The 18,243-nt window shown below is 41.3% G+C and overlaps 1 protein-coding gene across 4 annotated transcripts in view; it reads left to right on the top strand.

Annotated features, from left to right (window-relative positions):
- Window positions 1-18,243, top strand: part of LOC133561222 (non-muscle caldesmon-like) — a 179,451-nt gene that overhangs the window by 119,620 nt on the left and 41,588 nt on the right. The window lies entirely within an intron of this gene.

The following is an 18,243-nucleotide window of genomic DNA, read 5'->3' as shown; positions in this document are numbered from 1 at the left end:
ATTGTCGCCGGAGCGTTAATTAATTTAAAACCTCTTCTCACTCCAGCGTTTACCAAAGGCATGTGGTAAAGGCAAGCATGCGCTACTTATTTTAAAACCTCTTCTCACTCCGGCGTTTACCAAAGGCATGCGGTAAATTTAGGCCTGCGCTTATAAATTTGAGTGTGATGTAATGATACCAAGTGCTGCACAGCCATGTTAAAAACAATATAAAAAAAAAAAACAATATTATGCTCCACCAATGGCTGAATAAAAACAAAAAATAAATCAATATAAAACCAATAAAAACAAATATGCAGCGTTGCATTTTTTAGCTTCCTGCCTTTTGTTCTGTGCTTCCAAGTTTGTTTTCATATTTCATGTACGACTTCTGTTTCCTGCTCGAGACCTGCTAGCTTCCACGCTAGGCCTTTTTGTTTGGCTAGCTTCCATGCTAAGCTCCGTTTATTTTCTAGCTCCCATGCTAGCTCTTTTTATTTGTTGTCCGCCCACGTGCGCGCTTTTTTTTTTTTTTACCCTTTGTTTGTTTTTTTCTTAGTGTTTTAAATTAAATCATGTTTTCTCACTCCATGCCTGCCTCCATCTCTGCATCTTGGGGTCCGGCACAAACTTACTCTGACATTTGTATTTGAAAGTAAAATGCAAATATAATTATTTGATACTTAATACTGTATTGACAAATGTGTAGTTTTAGACTGCAATATTGTTCAAGTATTATATGTGTGCTATTGTGTGCTTAGCTGTTGTGTATCAGCTAGCTGACCTGTGTTTCATTGAAGTGCTTATTGGAGAAAAATTAGCTGACAAGAGGCTGTCAAGCTTTGCACAAGTCAATACTGCTTGTGTCGGAGCTCTTTTATTGGCTCGTTTGGATGTAAGCCAATAAAATCCGATACCTGTTTTTTTTTTTTGCTGATATCGGATAAATATATATATATATATATATATATATATATATATATATATAAATATATGTATAATCAACATCAGCTCGGGACACCTCTGCTAACAATTGAGTGGCAACAAGTTTGTTAGTTAATACCAATCGAATCCAGAGTTTCGCAGCCTTTTTTCAACAAGTGCCACCATGATGACCAACATTAAATAACAGTAGCATAGTATTCCTAAGTATTCATTAAAAATAAGAAAAATGTTTTATTTAACAAGTGTATTCTATATTTTAGCCACCGTAACATTACACACAGTTTAAACAGCATTGATTGATTGAAATTTTTAATAGTGGATGTACATATTCCGTACAATTGACCACTAAATGGTTAAACCCGAATAAGTTGTTCAACTTGTTTAAGTCGGGGTCCACGTAAATCAATTCATGGTAAACACTGTTTGGATATGAGAACGTAAAACGCTGTTTTATTGAAGTGGATTATTTGGCGTACGACCAGATGGAACCTGCGTACCACAAGTAGTACACATTGTAGTGGCTAATTTCTGTCCTAAATCTGTTTTGGGTAACTTTCACCTAAATACATTGGGAAGGACACGACATGAGGTCACGTCACCCTGAACATTGGACAGTTACATAAGTTGTTATGATACAAATTAGGTCACCATGGAGCGTATAAATAAGAAGGGAAGACCAAGCTTGGTGTGCGCTCTTTCTTAATTCCTTCACGAGGGTTCACCATCTTTCGTCTTCGAAGACATTGTCTGTGTGAACATATTGATTCAATCCAACTTTGTACTATCTGATTGTGAGTAATTAAAACTGTTGTAACAAACTATTTTTAAAATTCGGACTTTTCGACTACATAAAATTGGCTACCGGCCCCGGTTTGAATCCCAGACTTTTGCACTACAACATACTTAAAGTTTGAGAATCAGTGATCGAAACTTTAGCGTTCCCTTCACATTTTTTAAGGGTCACAATGATTTTGTTGTAAATTAATTACAACAGTGGTTGTCAAAGTTTTTTTTCACCAAGTGCCACCTAAGAAAAAAATTGCCTGAAAGTACCACCATATTGAAACATTAAAATTAGAGATGTCCGATAATATCAGTCTGCCGATATTATCGGCCGATAAATGCTTTAAAATGTAATATCGGAAATTATCGGTAACGCTTTCAAAAAGGAAAATGTCTGACTTTTTGAAAAACTCCACTGTACGGAGAAGTACAGAGTGCGAGCTAACCTTAAAGGCACTGCCTTTGCGTGCCGACCCAATCCCACAATACCTACGGCTTTTCACACACACATAAATGAATGCAAGCCATACTTGGTCAACATCCATACATGTCACACTTAGGGTGGCCGTATAAACAACTTTAACACTGTTACAAATATGCGCCACACTGTGAGCCCACACTAAACAAGACAAACACAACAGAACAAATACCCAGAACCCCTTGCAGCACTAACTCTCCCGGGACGCTACAATATACACCCCCCGCTAGCCCTTTGCCCCCCCCCCTTTCCCCCCACACACACACACCTCAACCCTGCCCCCCCAACCCTGCCCACCTCAACCTCCTCATGCTCTCTCAGGGAGAGCATGTCCCAAATTCCAAGCTGCTGTTTTGAGGCACGTTAAAAAAAATTGTGCACTTGTGACTTCAATAATAAATAGCATTTTTTTTCCATAACTTGAGTTGATTTATTTTGGAAAACCTTGTTACATTTTTTAATGCATCCAGCGGGACATCGCAACAAAATCAGGCATAATAATGTGTTCATTCCACGTCTGTATGTATCGGTATCGGTTGATATCAGAATCGGTAATTGAGAGTTGGACAATATCGGAATATCGGATATCGTCAAAAAAAAGCCATTATCGGACATCTCTGTCAGGTCTAGTTTGTGACGAACCCCTAGATGCAGAGAAGGAGGCAGGCATAATGCAGGTAAACATGTTTTAATTAAAATACTAGAACAAGAACAAAAGGTGTACAACAAAAAGCGGGCACGAGGCGGATAACAAAACTAAAAGAGCTAGCATGGGAGCTAGAAAACAAGAGGAGCTTTGCTTGGAAGCTAGCAAAAACAAAAAGGCCTAGCGTGGAAGCTAGCGGGTAGGGAGCAGGAAAACAGAAGTCGTTACTTGTAGAATGAAAACAAAACGGAAGCAGGGAACAAAAGACAGTAAGCTACAAACAGATACGGAAATATAGCATACCGCTACGCTGCAATGACATGACACGACAGGAGCGACAATACGGAAGTGACTTTGACTGGATGGGCAGACAGGTCTAAATAGGGGTGGGCTGATTGACACCAGGTGTGGCCAGGTGCCAATCAGCCATAGCTGAGGGGACACAGCATTCATGGAGAAAGACAGAAAACAGACAAAATAAGAGCGCTGACTGGAACTAAAGACCGGAAATACTACACACACAAAGGAAAAACTAAAACACAGTCAGGGTCAAGCCTGACAATCTCTAATTAAAATAGAGTAGCATAGTAGGCCTAAGTAGTCATAAAAAATAAGGAAGAGCTTTTTTTTTTAGAAAATATATTATTTTTGACCACTATAACGTTACACAGAGTTTGAATACAGGAAAATAAAACACTGTACTTAAATGAAGTGGTTATGGGTGTACTACTAGATAGAGTTCTACAGTTTGAGAATCACTGAATGAGAAGACAAAAACCATCCATCCATCCATCATCTTCCGCTTATCCGAGGTCGGGTCGCGGGGGCAACAGCCTAAGCAGGGAAACCCAGACTTCCCTCTCCCCAGCCACTTCGTCTAGCTCTTCCCGGGGGATCCCGAGGCGTTCCCAAGCCAGCCGGGAGACATAGTCTTCCCAATGTGTCCTGGGTCTTCCCCGTGGCCTCCTACCGGCTGGACGTGCCCTAAACACCTCCCTAGGGAGACGTTCGGGTGGCATCCTGACCAGATGCCCGAACCACCTCATCTGGCTCCTCTCCATGTGGAGGAGCAGCGGCTTTACTTTGAGTTCCTCCCGGATGGCAGAGCTTCTCACCCTATCTCTAAGGGAGAGACCCAAACTCATTTAGCCAGCTCGTACCCGTGATCTTATCCTTTCGGTCATGACCCAAAGCTCATGACCATAGGTGAGGATGGGAACGTAGATCGACCGGTAAATTGAGAGCTTTGCCTTCCGGCTCAGCTCCTTCTTCACCACAACGGATCGGTACAACGTCCGCATTACTGAAGACGCCGCACCGATCCGCCTGTCGATCTCACGATCCACTCTTCCCTCACTCGTGAACAAGACTCCTAGGTACTTGAACTCCTCCACTTGGGGCAGGGTCTCCTCCCCAACCCGGAGATGGCATTCCACCCTTTTCCGGGCGAGAACCATGAACCATGATTCTCATTCCGGTCGCTTCACACTCGGCTGCGAACCGATCCAGCGAGAGCTGAAGATCCCGGTCAGATGAAGCCATCAGGACCACATCATCTGCAAAAAGCAAAAGACAAAAGCCTAGGAGCTGAATATTTACAATTTTAAATGAAAAGCACTGAAACTATAGCTCTAACCAAAAATTCGAAGACTACGTAGTTGAGCTCTGATCCAAATTCCGTTAATTCCCATACCACGATGTGAGAGACTAAATGCCAATGAACCCCTGAAATGTGTGCGGGGTGTACCCCCTTCTGCAAATGTTTAAGTCTCCAAAGACTTCCCCAGGTGATCGAGAGAGGGAAAAAAAAGTACCCGAAACTTGTCTTTTTTCTTTTTTTTGTGGAATGCTGCAGCAGTCTCTCTAAATAGTGAGCTATTGCGTACAAAGTGGATCGAGACACAAGAGAGTTAAATATTTCACGTTGAGCCTAACATATTAAAGCTCCATTAAGCATAAAGTGCCGTGCCAGATGTTAATTTTGGAAAAAAGGCTTCTTTTCTTTACTCTCCTTTTTAGGACATTTTTTTGTTTTTCCTCATTTATCACCATCCCATGGTGCAGTCAATCAATCAATCAATCAATGTTTATTTATATAGCCCCAAATCACAAATGTCTCAAAGGACTGCACAAATCATTACGACTACAACATCCTCGGAAGAACCCACAAAAGGGCAAGGAAAACTCACACCCAGTGGGCAGGGAGAATTCACATTCAGTGGGACGCCAGTGACAATGCTGACTATGAGAAACCTTGGAGAGGACCTCAGATGTGGGCAACCCCCCCCCTCTAGGGGACCGAAAGCAATGGATTTTCGAGCGGGTCTAACATGATACTGTGAAAGTTCAATCCATAGTGGCTCCAAGACAGCAGTGAGAGTCCCGTCCACAGGAAACCATCTCAAGCGGATCAGCAGCGTAGAGATGTCCCCAACCAATACAGGCGAGCGGTCCATCCTGGGTCCCGACGAGCGGTCCATCCTGGGTCTCGACTCTGGACAGTCAGTACTTCATCCATGGTCATCGGACCGGACCCCCTCCACAAGGGAGGGGGGGACATAGGAGAAAGAAAAGAAGCGGCAGATCAACTGGTGTAAAAAGGAGGTCTATTTAAAGGCTAGAGTATACAGATGAGTTTTAAGATGAGACTTAAATGCTTCTACTGAGGTAGCATCTCGAACTGTTACCGGGAGGGCATTCCAGAGTACTGGAGCCCGAACGGAAAACGCTCTATAGCCCGCAGACTTTTTTTGGGCTTTAGGAATCACTAATAAGCCGGAGTCTTTTGAACGCAGATTTCTTGCCGGGACATATGGTACAATACAATCGGCAAGATAGGCTGGAGCTAGACCGTGTAGTATTTTATACGTAAGTAGTAAAACCTTAAAGTCATCTGAAGTCCCACTCTTTTTTTTTTTGGAACTGGACATATTCCACCTATTGTCCTCGTCCTCTCCTTTTCCCACCCTCCGTAATCCCCACCTTTAGCTTGTGATCTCATGCTTCCATTTTTAATCTGTAGCCTTTCTCATTCTGCAAACACGCCCTGGTCACACCACTCCTTTCCTCTTCCTCTTCTCCTTCTCCTCGTCCTCTTCCTCTTCTTTCACGACTGCCCTTCCACCTGTTGGCCACAGGAAATAACACCCATCCTCTGTGTGGGGAGCAGATGGTGGGGCACTTCCACCTTAATTCACCATTCACCTTGGCTTTACACCAGAGGTGTCCAAAGTGCGGCCTGGGGGCCATTTGCAGCCCGCAGCTAATTGTTTAGTGGCCTGCCACACATTCTGGAAATGCTATTGCAAAAATAAATTAAAAAAACACACAAAAAAAGTAGAATGAGGTGAAATCCAACGTTGCAATGTTGACACAAAGCGGCCATGCAGGCTGTTTGTTTTTCTTTTATTTTTCTTTATTTTGCTCTTGTTGCCAATGCTAAAAAAAAAAAAAAAAAGTTAAAACATTTTTTATTTAGAATGAATTATTGACCGGTTTAGCTCGGTTGGTTGAGGGTTGCAGGTTCGATTCCCGCTTCCGCCATCCTAGTCACTGCCGTTGTGTCCTTGGGCAAGACACTTTACCCACCTGCTCCCGGTGCCACCCACACTGCTGTAAATGTAACTTAGATATTGGGTTCCACTATGTAAAGCGCTTTGAGTCACTAGAGAAAAGCGCTATATAAATATAATTCACTTCACACACTACAGTACTATTTAAGGCTCCAATTACTTCAAATATTTCACTTAATAATGTTTTATGTGGACAATATTATGTGCATATACCGTGTGGTTGCCATATAAAAACTATTTTTTCTTTGACAAAAGAGCATAAAACCCAATAAATAAATAGTTCATACGTAAAATCGACAGATATATCTGAAGTTGATCTCGTAACTTAAGTGTTCAATCAATCAATCTATGATTATTTATATAGCCCTAAATCACTAATAAGACTCCGGCTTATTAGTGATTCCTAGAGCCCCAAAAAAAGTCTGCGGGCTATAGAGCGTTTTCCGTTCGGGCTCCAGTACTCTGGAATGCCCTCCCGGTAACCGTTGGAGATGCTACCTCAGTAGAAGCATTTAAGTCTCACCTTAAAACTCATCTGTATACTCTAGCCTTTAAATAGACCTCCTATTTAGACCAGTTGATCTGCCGCTTCTTTTCTTTTTTCTCTTATGTCCCCCCCTCCCTTGTGGAGGGGGTCCGGTCCGATGACCATGGATGAAGTACTGGCTGTCCAGAGTCGGGACCCAGGATGGACCGCTCGCCTGTGTATCGGTTGGGGACATCTCTACGCTGCTGATCCGCCTCCGCTTGGGATGGTTTCCTGTGGACGGGAGTCTCGCTGCTGTCTTGGATCCGCTTTGAACTGAACTCTCGCGGCTGTGTTGGAGCCACTATGGATTGAACTTTCACAGTATCATGTTAGACCCGCTCGACATCCATTGCTTTCGGTCCCCTAGAGGGGGGGGGTTGCCCATATCTGAGGTCCTCTCCAAGGTTTCTCATAGTCAGCATTGTCACTGGCGTCCCACTGGATGTGAATTCTCCCTGCCCACTGGGTGTGAGTTTTCCTTGCCCTTTTGTGGGTTCTTCCGAGGATGTTGTAGTCGTAATGATTTGTGCTCTCCTTTGAGACATTTGTGATATGGGGCTATATAAATAAACATTGATTGACTAGTGTCTCAAAGGACTGTACAAACCACTACGACTACGACATCCTCGGAAGAACCCACATAAGGGCAAGAAAACTCACACCCAGTGGGACGTCTCTGACAATGATGACTATGAGAAACCTTGGAGAGGACCGCATATGTGGGCAACCCCCACCTCTAGGGGACTGAAAGCAATGGATGTCGAGCGGGTCTAACATGATACCGTGAAAGTTCAATCCATAGTGGATCCAACACAACCGTGAGAGTTCAGTCCAAAGTGGGTCCAAAACGGTTGCGAGAGTCCCGTCTGTAGTGGAGCCAGCAGGAAACCACCCCAAGTGGAGGCGGATCAGCAGCGCAGAGTTATCCCAGCCGTTACACAGGTGATCGGTCCATCCTGGGTCCTGACTCTGGACGAGCGGTCCATCCTGGGTCCCGACTCTGAATAGCCAGTACTTCATCCATGGCCACCGGACCGGACCCCCTCCACAAGGGAGAGTGGGACAGAGGAGAAAAGGAAAAAAAACGGCAGATCAACTGGTCTAAAAAGGGAGTCTATTTAAAGGCTAGAGTATACAAATGAGTTTTAAGGTGAGACTTAAATGCTTCTACTGAGGTAGCATCTCGAACTGTTACCGGGAGGGCATTCCAGAGTACTGGAAAACGCTCTATAGCCCGCAGACTTTTTTTGGGCTCTGGGAATCACTAATAAGCCGGAGTCCTTTGAACGCAGATTTCTTGCCGGGACATATGGTACAATACAATCGGCAAGATAGGATGGAGCTAGACCGTGTAGTATTTTATACGTAAGTAGTAAAACCTTAAAGTCACATCTTAAGTGCACAGGAAGCCAGTGCAGGTGAGCCAGTACAGGTGTAATGTGATCAAACTTTCTTGTTCTTGTCAAAAGTCTAGCAGCCGCATTTTGTACCAACTGTAATCTTTTATTGCTAGACATGGGGAGACCCAAAAATAATATGTTACAGTAATTGAGACGAGACGTAACAAACGCATGGATAATGATCTCTGCGTCGTTAGTGGACAAAATGGAGCAAATTTTAGCGATATTAGAAGGCCGTTTTAGTAACATTCTCAATGTGTGACTCAAAGGAGAGAGTTGGGTCGAAAATAATACCCAGATTCTTTACCGAGTCGCCTTGTTTAATTGTTTGGTAGTCAAATGTTAAAGTTGTATTATTAAATAGAGGTCGGTGTCTAGCAGGACCGATAATCAGCATTTCCGTTTTCTTGGCGTTGAGTTGCAAAAAGTTAGCGGACATCCATTGTTTAATTTCATTAAGACACGCCTCCAGCTGACTACAATCCGGCGTGTTGGTCAGCTTTAGGGGCATGTAGAGTTGGGTGTCATCAGCATAACAGTGAAAGCTAACACCGTATTTGCGTATGATGTCACCTAGCGGCAGCATGTAGATGCTGAAGAGTGCAGGGCCAAGGACCCAACCCTGGGGAACTCCACACGTTATAACATAGTCCGAGGTCACATTGTTATGGGAGACGCACTGCACCCTGTAAAACGAATAATAATAAAAATGTATCACTTTATGAGTGGGGGACCTTTTGGATCCCAAAGATATTTAGTGGGATTTTATTTATGTTTTCACTGTGATTACTCAGAAATGATAATACATTTAAATCAATGGTGTCCTGCATTATTGATCTTTTTAGGGCTCCAATTACTTCAGATCAAACATTGATTTCTGAATGTTTTGGGCAATGGGGGGAAATACTGCATATTTCTGTTTTACTATAAAAAACAAAGTTGTCTTTGACTGAAAAGGCATAAAACCTTTTTTTTTTTTACTTTATATTAACCTGAAGTTGATATAGAGATTTACTGTAAGCGTTACATAAAAAATGAAAATAATAATTTGACTTATTTTTAACATGTTAATGGGGGAGAGCCTCTATGGTTGTCACACCACGATGAGGGATGTCTTGTCTTGGTTTTTCTGTCTTGTGATTTACATGTTTTACTTTGAAAAGCAATCCCTCTTGTTTTAGATCACGGGCCCTTCCTCTTCTGTCACCAGTCTGACGTCATCCCTGACCTTAGATTGTTTCCACCTGTTTCCCATTATCCTCATGTTTGTCACGGTTATTTGATGACGAACCCCAAGATGCAGAGATGGAGGCAGGCATTGAATGAGAAAATATGATTTAATTAAATACTAAGACAAAAACAAAACCAAAAGGGTACAAACACAAAGCGCGCACAAGGCGGATAATCAAACAAAAGGAGCTAGCCTGGGAGCTAGAAAATAACGAACAGGAGCTTAGCGTGGAAGCTAGTGGGTAGCGAACAGGCAAACAGAAGTCGTACTTGTATAATGAAAAATAAAACGGAAGCAGGCAACAAAAAAACAGTAAGCTACAAACATCAACTGAATATAGCTTACCGCTACGCCGCAAAGGGAACGTACGACACGACAGGAGCGATAAAACATCACAAGAGCGACTAGACGTGACATCGACAAGACAATACAATGATCCAGCAACTGACACAAAAACAAAGCAGGTACAAATAGGAGCGGGCTGATTGGCAACGGGTGTGACCAGGTGCCAATCAGCCGCAGCTGAGGCGGAACACAGCACTCAGGGAACAAGACAGGAAGCTGACAAAATAAGAGCACAAGACAGGAACTAAAGACAGGAGATACTAAACACTAAACTAAAACATAGACAAACTGTCAGGGGAAAGCCTGACAATGTTCTATTTAAGCTCATGCCTCCCCTTGTTCTGTACCAGATCATCTCGTACTTAAGTGTCTTTTTTAGCGTCCATGCCCATGTCGATACCCTTGTCTTGCTTAATTCCTGGTTTTATTCTTTGGTTCGAGAAATCAATTGCTGTAATTTTGAGTTTACTTTTTGCTCCTTCGAGCGCCCTTTGTTATTCTAGACTTTGTCCAACCTAATTGGTGAGTTTTTGTGTTATTTTATAAATTCCTTTTATTCCTCTAAGATTGAGTGATTTTTTTGTTTATCCGTATTTAGTGTATATATATATATATATATATATATATATGTATATATATATATATATATATATATATATATATATATATATATATATATATATATATATATATATATATATATCATTTTTGTTTTTTCCTCCTGTTGGAGCGCTTTATTTTCATAGTAGATATGACTTTATTGTAAGTTCGTTCTTTTGTTAGTTGTTTCCTCCTATTTTTTTTGGAGTGATTTTTGAATGACCCTTTTCCGGAATTATTTCCGCGGATTTTTGTCAATTATTTTATGCGAAATACTTTTTGCTCTGGAGCAGGGGTCACCAAGGCGGTGCCCGCGGGCACCAGGTCGCCCGTAAGGACCAGATGAGTCGCCCGCTGGCCTGTTCTAAAAATAGCTCAAATAGCAGCACTTACCAGTGAGCTGCCTCTATTTTTTTAAATTGTATTTATTTACTAGCAAGCTGGTCTCGCTTTGCTCGACATTTTTAATTCTAAGAGAGACAAAACTCAAATAGACTTTGAAAATCCAAGAAAATATTTTAAAGACTTGGTCTTCACTTGTTTAAATAAATTCATTTTTTTTTTTTTTACTTTTCTTCTTATAACTTTCAGAATGACAATTTTAGAGAAAAAATACAACCTTAAAAATGATTTGAGGATTTTTAAACACATATACCTTTTTATCTTTTAAATTCCTTCCTCTTCTTTCCTGACAATTTAAATCAATGTTCAGGTAATTTTTTTTTTTTTTATTGTAAAGAATAATAAATATAAATAAATAAAATTCGATCTAGCTAGTTTTTCTCTTTTTTTCGGTTGAATTTTGAATTTTAAAGAGTCGATATTGTAGACAAACTGTTTCAAAATTTAATTTAAATTTTTTTCCTGTTTTCTCCACTTTTAAACCGTTCAATTAAGTGTTTTTTCATCATTTATTCTCTACAAAAAACCTTCCATAAAAGGAAAAAAAATGTATAACGGAATGACAGAAAGAAATACCAATTTTTAAAAAAAAAAAAAATATATATATATATATATATAAATATGTATATACATATATATATATATATTTATTACAGGTAAATTGAGCAAATTGGCTATTTCTGGCAATTTGTTTAGTAAAGTGAAGTGAATTATATTTATATAGCACTTTTCTCAAGTGACTCAAAGCGCTTTACATAGTGAAACCCAATATCTAAGTTACATTTAAACCAGTGTGGGTGGCACTGGGAGCAGGTGGGTAAAGTGTCTTGCCCAAGGACACAACGGCAGTGACTAGGATGGCACAAGCGGGAATCGAACCTGCAACCCTCAAGTTGCTGACACGGCCACTCTACCAACCGAGCTATGCCGGTTTACGTCTGTATCAAACTGGTAGCCCTTCGCATTAATCAGTACCCGAGAAGTAGCTCTTGTTTTCAAAAAGGTTTGGTGACCCCTGCTCTGGAGGTTAAAAGTCATTTCAAAATAAAAGCCTTGCATCTGGGTCCAATCCTTATTCCAAGTCCTGACAATTGTCCCTGAGAGTCCTAAGGGTAAAACAAAAAAAGAATCCATATATTTTGTCATGGTTTGAAAATGAAAAATATCAAAACGGCCCCCGCATGTTTTAATTTTTCCGTGTGTGGCCTTCAGTGGAAAAAGTTTGGACACCCCTGCTTTACCCCTTCTTTCAAATCTGCATTGAAATTGTGTGCGTTTTTACTTTGCCCGCACCGCACATTTCTATGAAAATATGTGGAAAACTTTTGTGTTTTTTTGTCTAACCCTCCAAGCTACATAAACAAGCGGTGACAAAATAAAGCTCCTCGGTAGAAAAAACGGTCGAGAAAGATGGACGAGCGAGTCCGATGGTAGGAAATAGTCCAGCGTGGGAATGGGTCAGCTTTTCTGACAGCACAAGCTCCACCCTCCTTTTTTTTTTTTCCAAGTAGGGGTGAAAGTCCCAAATGGTTTTCGCTCACATATCTGAGATACTTTGCTGGAAGGAAAATATTTAGACATACTTGTCCCGAAGAGGAGCTCTCACGGCGACGCTCGTACGCAACTTTTCGCCCGTTTAACTATCCGCAAATGTGAGGGGAAAGTTTAGTTCAAATCATCTACAAAGTGACCACCAAAGAAAAGTGCAGAAAAAAGTGCATGGCTTATGATGAAGTCGGGAGATAAGTCCTTTTTTTCCATTATCGTGCACACCTCTAACCTTTCTTTTTTTTTTTTCTCCCCCGTCCTCCAAGACTCTGATGGAGTTTGGGGCCTAAGCAAGGAAAAGGGGGATATTAAACCACTGTGTGTGTGTGTGTGTGTGTGTGTGTGTGTGTGTGTGTGTGTGTGTGTGTGTGTGTGTGTGTGTGTGTGTGTGTGTGTGTGTGTGTGTGTGTGTGTGTGTGTGTGTGCACACTAGTATAATTGACAGGAATGCTAATTCAGCTTTTAGACGTTTGTTCTCCTCTCCTCCCGAGGATTCTTTAACCCCGGGATTGTCGCCGCCCGCCGCCAAGGACTTTTTTCTTCCCATTTTTCGCTGTTTTTCCTCTTTCTTGTGACATTTGGCGGCCGTTTTCAAGGATGCTGCAGTCCTCTCGGGGGGTTAAAGCCTTCCCAACATAATTTGAGTGGCGCTTGCCATTTTTGGTTGAATGGAACTCTGGCATGTAGTCTGTGTTTGGTTTAGTGTAAACGCCATCCTCGAAAACCAGACCTGGGCAAATTATCCACATGCGGATCGTTAAAGGTCTACTGAAACCCACTACTACCTAGTCTGATAGTTTATATATCAATGACCAAATATTAACATTGCAACACATGCCAATACGGCCGCTTTAGTTTACTAAATTGCAATTTTAAATTTCCCGCGAGGTATCCTGTTGAAAACGTCGCGGAATAATGACGGGTGCTTGTGACGTTATTGGTTGGAGCGGACATTTTATCCCAGCACCACTCGCGGCTAAAAGTCGTCCGCTTTAATCGCATAATTACACAGTATCTTGGACATCTGTGTTGCTGAATCTTTTGCAATTTGTTCAATTAATAATGGAGACGTCAAAGAAGAATGCTGTTGGTGGAAAGCAGTGGATTGCAGCTACCATTAGCAACCAAAACACAGACGGTGTTTCTTTGTTTGTTGTGAACCTTTAATATGGAACAGAGCGGCCAAGCGAACATGTTTCTCTACCACATAGCGGCATAGCTCGGTTGGTAGAGTGGCTGTGCCAGTAACTTGAGGGTTGCAGGTTCGATTCCCGCTTCTGCCATCCTAGTCACTGCCGTTGTGTCTTTGGGCAAGACACTTTACCCACCTGCTCCCAGTGCCACCCACACTGGTTTAAAATTTAACTTAGATATTGGGTTTCACTATGTAAAGCGCTTTGAGTCACTAGAGAAAAGCGCTATATAAATATAATTCACTTCACATGTCAACCAGCAAGTTTTTGGATGAGAAATTGTGATATTAAGTTGGCTCTTACCGGAGACTTGAGCGGAGTTTGCGTCCTGTCAAAAAGGCAGCTGTGACTTTCTTGGCTCCTCCCTATGGCTTCCCTCAGAGACACTGGCGGTCACCGCAGCCCGACTTCCAGGTATGACTTTATAATCTCACTAAAACACTAGTAACACAATAAGCAGATAAGGGATTTTCCTGAATTATCCTAGCAAATGTGTCTAATAACATCTGAATCGCTCCCACTGCCGTCGCCTTTTTTTATTTTAATTGTTTTCACTCTGGGCTTCACGGTGGCAGAGGGGTGAGTGCGTCTGCCTCACAATACGAAGTTCCTGCAGTCCTGGGTTCAAATCCAGGCTCGGGATCTTTCTGTGTGGAGTTTGCATGTTCTCCCCGTGAATGCGTGGGTTCCCTCCGGGTACTCCGGCTTCCTCCCACCTCCAAAGACATGCACCTGAGGATAGGTTGATTGGCAACACTAAATTGGCCCTAGTGTGTGAATGTGAGTGTGAATGTTGTCTGTCTATCTGTGTTGGCCCTGCGATGAGATAGCGACTTGTCCAGGGTGTACACCGCCTTCCGCCCGATTGTAGCTGTGATAGGCGCCAGCGCCCCCCGCGACCCCAAACGGGAATAAGCGGTAGAAAATGGAATGTTTTCACTCTAACTTTCCTCATCCACAAATCTTTCATCCTCGCTCAAATTAAAGGGGAAATCGTCGCTTTCTCGGTCCAAATCGCTCTCGCTGCTGGTGGCCATGATTGTAAACAATGTTCAGATGTGAGGAGCTCCACAACCCGTGACGTCACGCGCACATCGTCTGCTACTTCCGGTACAGGCAAGGCTTTTTTATTAGCGACCAAAAGTTGCCAACTTTATCGTGGATGTTCTCTACTAAATCTTTTCAGCAAAAATATGGCGATATCGCGAAATGATCAAGTATGACACATAGAATGGACCTGCTATCCCCGTTTAAATAAGAAAATCTCATTTCAGTAGGCCTTTATGATGGAAAGTGTAGCTGCCATTATGGTGTGCAGTGATGTTTCAAAAAAAAAACCGTAAGTCTTAAACTATACAATGTATTTCAATGGTTGGAATCTGCCCTTTTGCGTGATATACTAGTTACTATGGCAATTTAGTTAATTACTGTGGTAATCTTAAGTCACAGTAATTTGACTTATTGTTAACATTTTAGTGACTTAAGACCCTCTATGCTCCCAGGAGCCCTAAGGATAAAAAAAAAAAAAAATCTTATATTTTGTTATGGTTTGAAAATGAAAAATATCAAAATGGCCCCCGCATGCTTAAATTTTTCCGTGTGCGATCCTGTTCTGTCTGCCTGTAATGTTTGTCTGATCTTGAATGGGATTGTGCTGAACATGTTAATTTTCTTGAAGGAATAAATAACGTTCTAATCCATCCATCCATCCATCCATCCATCCATCCATCTATCTATCTATCTATCCCTCCATCCATCCATCCATCCATCCATCCTTCCATCCCTCGAAGAAGTTTGGACACCCCTGGCCTAGTACCTCCCGTCGTCCCCAAGGAGGAGTTGTACAGTCTGATGGCGTGTGGGATAAAGGATTTTTTTAGTCTATATATATATAAATGCAAAAGTGTGAGCATTTTATAATTTGGGTTATTTTGTGACTTAAAATGATCACAGTTATCATTAAAAATCATCACAGTTATCATTAATATCCTGGTACAGTTGATTGTGGTCAAAAAGTACTTATTCACACACTTTTATTGAAAAAAATTAATACATAGACAGCCAATATACTTGGCAGGAGAAACATGAAATATTGTTTTAGTTGTTTAGGAGAAGTTATTTTTATTTCAGTGTTTAAATATGTTTATCTTCTAAATTTTTTGGAACGGTTTTAATTTTTTTTAACTGATAATGTTATGTGACATCACTTCCTGTTCATGTGACATCACTTCCTGTTGTAGTCTTTAATCCTGTGAGTATAGATTGTTACCTTCTAAGCGAGTTCAGCATTTTGTGTTAATTTGTACAATTGAGTATCTTAGTTGTTCGGACAATAATGTATTAATGCAAGTTTACTGTAGATTGTGTCATTTCCGAATGGGGAAGGACGTTTTTTAACTTCTGTATTTATGTTAGCCTTGAAGCTAGCTAGGAGGCTAGCGCTAGCTTGATTCTCAAGTAAATGAGCAGTCTGTCATTTCGGTAATTAACCACGGTTTTACGATATTTTATATTGAAGCCATAATATTAACCAGCGATTTTTTCCGTGAGTTATCATTGTATCATTTTATCCTTGGATGGACCTTAGATAACATCCATCCATTATCTACCGCTTGTTCCCTTTGGCGTCGCGGGGGGCGCTGGTGCCTATCTCAGCTACAATCGGGCGGAAGGCTGTGTACACCCTGGACATCGCAGGGCCAACACAGACAGACAACATTCACACTCACATTCACACACTCTTAAATAACAACATAGCTTAAAAAGTTCTAGGCAAAATTTGATGAAACTTTCAGAAAATGTCTACAATGTTATTTAAATAATCTGTAAAACGTGTTTTGGGGTGTCTGACTTCGTTTACTAACCAAGGAGTTGTACCAATTCATAAGAATGGAAACACACCAGTTCAAAGCCTACTGAAATAAGATTTTCTTATTTAAACGGGGATAGCAGGTCCATTCTATGTGTCATACTTGATCATTTCGCGATATTGCCATATTTTTGCTGAAAGGATTTAGTAGAGAACATCCACGATAAAGTTCGCAACTGGAGAAAAGCCCTGTCTCTACCGGAAGTTGCAGACGATGACGTCACATGTTGAAGGCTCTTCATATATTCACATGATTTTAATGGGAGCCTCCAACAAAAACAGCTATTCAGACCGAGAAAGCGACAATTTCCCCATTAATTTGAGCGAGGATGAAAGATTCATGTTTGAGGATATTGATAGCGACGGACTAGAAAAATAAAAAAAAATTTAAAAAAGCAATTGCAATCGCGCTGCATTTAGACGGATTCATCTGTTTTTAGACACATTTACTAGGATAAATCTGGGAAATCCCTTATCTTTCTGGTGTGTTGCTAGTGTTTTTGTGAGTTTAATAGTACCTGATAGTCGGAAGTGTACGTCCACGGCCGGGTGTTGCCGCGCAGTGTCTCGGAGAAGTCGACGGCAGCTGTATGGACAGCACAAGCTCAGCTTGTATCCGGTAAGAGGCGACCTTTTAACCACAATTTTCTCACCGAAACCTGCTGGTTGACATGTAGTCGGGATCCATGTCCGCTGTGATCCATACTAAAGTTTCACCTTTGTGAATTTTAAACAAGGAATAACCGTGTGTTTGTGTGGCTAAAGGCTAAAGCTTCCCAACTCCGTCTTTCTACTTTGACTTCTCCAGGATTAATTGAACAAATCGCAAAAGATTCAGCAACACAGATGTCCAAAATACTGTGTAATTATGCCGTTAAAGCAGACGACTTTTACCTGTGTGTGTATGCAGCGCTCATATTCATAACAGCCCGTGACGTCACGCGTACACGTCGTCATTACGCGACGTTTTCAAGAAAAAAGTCCCGGGAAATTTAAAATTGCAATTTAGTAAACTAAAAAGGCCATATTGGCATGTGTTGCAATGTTAATATTTCATCATTGATATATAAACTATCGGACTGTGTGGTGGATAGTAGTGGCTTTCAGTAGGCCTTTCAATAACTACAGAGCAGTTTCATTACTTCCACAATTCTCCAAAATCATGGAAAAAGTATTCAATAGCCGATTAGATAAATTTATCAACAAAAGTGGGACGCTCGTGGAGAACCAATTTGGATTTAGAGCAAATATCTCAACATCAATAGCAGTAATCAAAATAACTTACTTATTTCAGTATTTTTTTTCTGTATTGGTAAAATCCGGCACATTTTTTTTTAGGTGAGAGAAATTCAAACTCATGATGTCACTACAAAAGCATGGAAATATGGCACCCCCTAATGGAAAGTTTACAATGAAAACACAACAAAATACAAATATATATTTTAGAATAATTCCTGTAACTGACATATCTGATACTAGTGATTGTTCCCTTTATTAAAAAAAAAATATATATGATAATGAACCAGTCTTCTGAACACTCCCTATAAGAGCCATAAATCCCATCGAAATGAGGTATAGGTAAAAAGACTACTCCGTCCTGTAGGCGTCCCAATACTTTCCTCCAGTGTGATGTCATGCTTGGGTGTTAACAGATTCATCTCCCTTGTTTTGACAACGTCCCTCATAGGAAGGGGAAGGGGCGTGATAGAGGGAGGGGATTCTG

Source organism: Nerophis ophidion, linkage group LG10 (genome assembly GCF_033978795.1).
Source record: "Nerophis ophidion isolate RoL-2023_Sa linkage group LG10, RoL_Noph_v1.0, whole genome shotgun sequence".
Lineage (NCBI taxonomy): Eukaryota > Metazoa > Chordata > Actinopteri > Syngnathiformes > Syngnathidae > Nerophis > Nerophis ophidion.
Note: the sequence above shows the minus strand (reverse complement) of the source record. Positions and strands in the feature narration are given on the sequence as shown.